The sequence below is a fragment of the Budorcas taxicolor genome, chromosome X (genome assembly GCF_023091745.1).
Source record: "Budorcas taxicolor isolate Tak-1 chromosome X, Takin1.1, whole genome shotgun sequence".
Taxonomy (NCBI): Eukaryota; Metazoa; Chordata; class Mammalia; order Artiodactyla; family Bovidae; genus Budorcas; species Budorcas taxicolor.
This window is the reverse complement of record NC_068935.1, coordinates 4,447,310-4,452,773: the sequence shown is the minus strand read 5'-3', so window position 1 is coordinate 4,452,773 and position 5,464 is coordinate 4,447,310. Positions and strand designations below refer to the sequence as shown.

General features: G+C 43.4%; 1 pseudogene; it reads right to left on the bottom strand.

Annotated features, from left to right (window-relative positions):
- Positions 1–205: 205 nt before the first annotated feature.
- Positions 206–4,213, bottom strand: LOC128070103 (endogenous retrovirus group PABLB member 1 Env polyprotein-like; annotated as a pseudogene).
- Positions 4,214–5,464: the final 1,251 nt, after the last annotated feature.

Below are 5,464 nucleotides of genomic sequence, written 5' to 3'. Positions count from 1 at the left end.
CTAAAATTCTTCAATTGGTTAACAATCTATTTTCCAGTGTCTTGGCTCTTTGCAACAGAAGCAGAATCTAGAGGAGTTTTGGTTTCCTTTAGTAGCCTTCATTTGCTCAAGTTGAAGACAAGAGTTTTGGTGACAGAGAAGGGAAGGAGGTGAAATTTGAGACAAAGAAGCCAGGGAAGAAGAGCCTGAGGCTTTGGGAGTCATTTTATCTTTTATCATTTTGCCACTTTGCCTCAGCTAATCTTAAAATGTTATTTTGCAGAGAGGCAATTTCAGCCTCAAAATACCAATCAAACTAAGAATTCCACTCAGTTCTAGGAAGTAGCTCACTTTAGTTTTAGGGAAATTAAGTCCAATTCAGATTTAAGTTAATTAAATTTGAGGACTTCAAAAGTTCTCCATAATGGCCACAGATATTCTAAATTGCCTTTGGTCAGGTTGGTCCGTTTTCTTAGAAATGTGCATGAGGAAGGACCCAGGTTGTGTTTTTTTTTTTTTTTTTTAAACATAAAATGGATTGAGGTCAGTGTAGGGAGGCACCCTTAAAATACTTAAGATAACCATGATCCCATTTCCTAGAGGTTTTTCCTCTAAAGTAAAGAGCAATTGCCCATATAATGAATCAGTGGGAAAACCAGGACCAGAATCAAGATTTTGCACTCCAAATTTATTTTTTAAAAAAGCAATTGTCCAACAGCTTAAATGGCTTACAAATACCACAAAGGGCTCAATTCAAATAGCTTGCAAGCCAATACCAGCTGGTCTTAGGGAGAGAGCTTGGTCTCAGAGCCAGGCCAAAGCCTGTCTCCAAAGGACTAGGCCAAAGACTAAAAAACCCAGCCCTGTTTCAGAGAAACAAGAGCTGTTCCTGAGAGGGTTAAAGGCCGGCCCATTTCAGTCAAACAGTCTGATCCCAAAGCAGACTGAAGTATTAATACCAAATGAGCACTTGCATACAGGGAAGGCTTTAACCATAAGACAAAATCTTTGAATGGATCTTGAGTAAATGCTTGCTTTGCTTGCTGTGTGGCTTCACTTCAGTCATGTCAGACTCTGTGCAACCCTATGGACTGTAGCCTGCCAGTTTCCTCTGCCCATGGGATTCTCCAGGCAAGAATACTGGAGTGGCTTGCTGTTAGGTAGTTAGAATAGGAAAAAGGAGTCCGGAATGATGGTGGCCAAAAGACAAGGGAGGGAAAAGCCCATGAAAATAGAACAAAAGGAAAGTCAGAGTGTTGTAGCCATGAGTTTTGGGAAACAAACTCACTCAGGACAATGCAGATAGTGGAGTGCAGTTTATTACACCTGCAGGCCCAAGGCAGAGTCTCCTCTTAGCCAAAGACTCTGACCAGTTTTTGTGAAAAGCTTATATACCCTAAGTGTATGTGCCCAAACCCACCTCCCCAAATTCCCTGAAACTAGTCAGAACAAAGGAAAAGAAAGATACAATCAAAGTTAACCTGTGATTCATGTGCCTTTAGCCTAGGTAGTTCAGTTCAGTTGCTCAGTCGTGTCTGACTCTTTGTGACCTCATGAACCACAGCACACCAGGCACCCTGTCCATCACCAACTCCCAGAGTTTACCCATACTCATGTCCATTGAGTCAGTGATGCCATCGAACCATCTCATCCTCTGTTGTCCCTTTCTCCTCCTGCCCTCAATCTTTCCCAGCAGCAAGGTCTTTTCAAATGAGTCAGCTCTTCGCATCAGGTGGCCAAAATATTGGAGTTTCAGCCTCAACATCAGTCCTTTCAATGAACACCCAGGACTGATTTCTTTTAGGATGGACTGGTTGGATCTCCTTGCAGTCCAAAGGACTCTCAAGAGTCTTCTCCAACACCACAGTTCAAAAGCATCAATTCGTTGGTGCTCAGCTTTCTTTATAGTCCAACTCTCACATGCATACATGACCACAGGAAAAACCATAGCCTTGACTAGACGGACCTTTGTTGACAAAGTAATGTCTCTGCTTTGTAATATGCTGTCTAGGTTGGTCATAACTTTCCTTCCAAGGAGTAAGCATCTTTTAATTTCATAGCTGCAATCACCATCTGCAGTGATTTTGGAGCCCCCCAAAATAAAGTCAGCCACTGTTTCCCCATCTATTTCCCATGAAGTGATGGGACTGGATGCCATGGTCTTAGTTTTCTGAATGTTGAGTTTTAAGCCAACTTTTTCACTCTCCTCTTTCACTTTCATCAAGAGGCTCTTTAGTTCTTCTTCACTTTCTGCCACAAGGATGGTATCATCTGCATATCTGAGGGTATTGATATTTCTCCCGGCAACCTTGATTCCAGCTTGTGCTTCATGCAGCCCAGTGTTTCTCATGATGTACTTTGCATATAAGTTAAATAAGCAGGGTCATAATATACAGCCTTGATGTACTCCTGTTCCTATTTGGAACCAGTCTGTTGTTCCATGTCCAGTTCTAACTGTTGCTTCCTGACCTGCATACAGCCTGGGTAGTTAACAGTGGACAGTTATCAGTAAACCTGTGGTCATACCCCAATAAGCATAATAGAATTTATGATTCTATTCAGCTACACAGATAATTAACATATTCTTTTAGGCAACGGAGAGTCTAGGTACAAGCCCTGGGGCTCTTCCATGGAGGGGGAGGCGATGGGGTAGGTTCTGGTTTTCCAGTTGGTATGTCTTTTCCATAGATACTAGGCATATAGCTCAAAGTCCACAGTCCTGCCCAAGATGGAGTCCTGCTTTCAAGATGGAACCTGTTCTGTCTGTTTCCTCCTTCATTCCCCCTTCTTGATGCTCTTAACTCATAGTATGAGCATCTAGGGATATATTGCACCCTGGCTCTCTGACTGCCAATTTGGGAGAACGACACCAACCTTTGGGTTACAAAGTTCATAATACATTGTAAAATGCAGGGTTCACAAAGCAGAACTATCAAGGCAACTATAACAATGGTAAATATAGTTTTCCACCAATCACCCTTCATCCAATATAGGACCGAAGTCCAGAAAGGAATGTTTTCATTTGACATTGCTTTTACCTGGTTTTTCATGTCATCTAAAGCAACTGATACACTGTCAGATAAATTAGGAATATATACACAACATTCAACTTTAATTATAGCACAGGTGCCTCCTTGAGTAGCTGTGAGCATGTCCAAAGCCATTCTATTTTGAATTACCACTTTTCTCTTTTGGATTTGTTCTTCATTTAAGGCTTGGATGGCTTTAGCACTATCTAGGAGGGCCTGTTTTGTGAAATTATTCAAGGCTTCTACTTTAATCATAATATCTGTTGTCCCTATAGAAGGTATGAATAAAGCAGCAATATACTCATACCATTGAAACACAGACCTTGTCCACCTAGCATGTAAATAAGTAGATTTACCAGGGCTTGTTGTAGGTTAGGCTTTATGCTGCCATGGGCAAAAGCAAATCCCAGTGTGCAGCAGCCTACCCAACCGATTGGTAACCAAGAGCAAAGGTTAGGCCCACAAAACCATTGGGTTCTGTTGGGCACCACTCAGTGGATTCCAGGGTTATATTTCCAATCAGAGCCTGGCTAATGGATGGACTGGTTGGGGTTGTATGTGACCTCGAATGTTCATTTACATTGTTTGGGGGATAGATACCCCATATATTTTAGTTCTTTTGGGTCTAATGGATGGACACTAAACCCTACCCTTTGTTCTTTTTGTTCTCAGCATATAGTGGCAGGAGTAATTAATTCACTCTTTTCTGGGGTCATCCAGAAATATTCATCCCAGACTTGGTAGAATTGTTGAACATACCTAGAGGCCTGTCCTCCCTTGCTGGTCAGGGAGCTTTTTTCCTTTTTGTTCTTTAAATATGAGGTATAGGATTTTGTTACTTCTATGAAACTGGTGTTTACATCAAATGTAACCCCATGACCCGAGTCTATTGACTGTAGGTCTGGCTTACACCAAGACAGCAGGGAGAGATTATGATTGACAAGAGAAAGGAAAGTCTCTTTTCATCATCTCAGAAAAGAGCTGAATGGTTTAAAATCTCCTTGGTGGAGCGGTGACACTCACCAAGGAAGACCATCCATCACAGACCGAGGCAGAGCCCCACATGCGCAGCAGCTGGGGGTGTTGTGGAAGTCCGCGTAGGAATGTGCCCATGAGATGACAACATCATCCTGAGTGGAAACAGAAGTTAAATTCAAAGTCACATTGATGAGGCCAAGCAGCAGGAGTTGATTATGTGGCTCCATCCTGAAGGGGCTCATCCAGGATCTTCTTTTCCTTCTTCTTAAGGATGATCTTAGTCTCTCGAGGGTCAGTGGCGTCCCTCCGCACAGTCCACTCAGCGTTTTCTGGGTCTGCGTGGTATATTCTCTTCATCCTCATGTGGTGGATTCAGGGGGGTGACACCTGCAACTTTAACTGCCATAGGGGTGGTTAGAACAACAGTATATGGACCCTTCCAATGTGGGGTCAAGGAGTCGTCTTTCCAGTCCTTGACCCATACTTGATCCCCAGGCACAAATTTGTGAATCTGTTCCCCAAGGGGGAACGGCACCCTTTCTTGTACAAACTTAGTTACCTGATTTATTACCTTACCCAGTTGTTCCATCTGTTGTGAAATCTCATCTCCCCTTACCTGAGGCAAATTTGTTGACACTTGTTTTACTATGGGAGGGGGCCTCCTGTACACAATTTTGTACCGAGAATAGCCATGGGACCGTGGAGTCATCCCAAGTCTGAGCAGAGCCATAGGAAACAAGTCCACCCAGGAGCAGTCAGTCTCTATGATCTACTTGGAGAGTGTCTCTTTAAGTGTCCAGTTGGTTCCCTCCACCATCCCAGAACTCGGGGGCCTATATGCTGTATGTAATTTCCACTTGATGTTTAAAGTTTTGTTTGCTTGTTGTACTAAATCAGCTACGAAAGCTGGGCCACTGTCTGATCCGATGCTGGTAGGAAATCCAAATCTGAAAACTATCTCCCTAAGCAGGCACCGGGCTACTTCTGATGCTCTTTCAGTCTGGGTAGGAAAAGCTTCTACCCATCCTGAGAATGTACATACCATGACCAGCAAGTAACGGTAGTGTCAGTGAGGTTTCATTTCAGTGAAGTCCGCTTCAAGGTGTTCAAAGGACAGCGTGCCTTTTAGTTGAATCCCTGGACGTTTGTCTGTGCCGAGAGGCAGCATTGACCTGTGAGCAGGCAGTGCAGTTCTGAGATTTTGTCCTGCATAGGGAAGATAGGCAGGGAACCAAGAAATATTTTCAAATTAGCTTTTCCAGTTTATCATGGCCTAGGTGGGTCGCTTGGTGTGTTTGGCTTACCAGAGTGGGTGCCAGCTCCTCTGGTACCAATAATTTGCCACTTGGCAGTTCCCACCATCCCTTTTCAGTCTTGATGGGCCCTTCCGCTTTGGCTAGTTGGTTTTGGGTTTCAGTGTATTTTGGAGAGTCCAGTGTTAGCTCAGACAGCTCTGCAAATATAAAAGCTTTAATAGG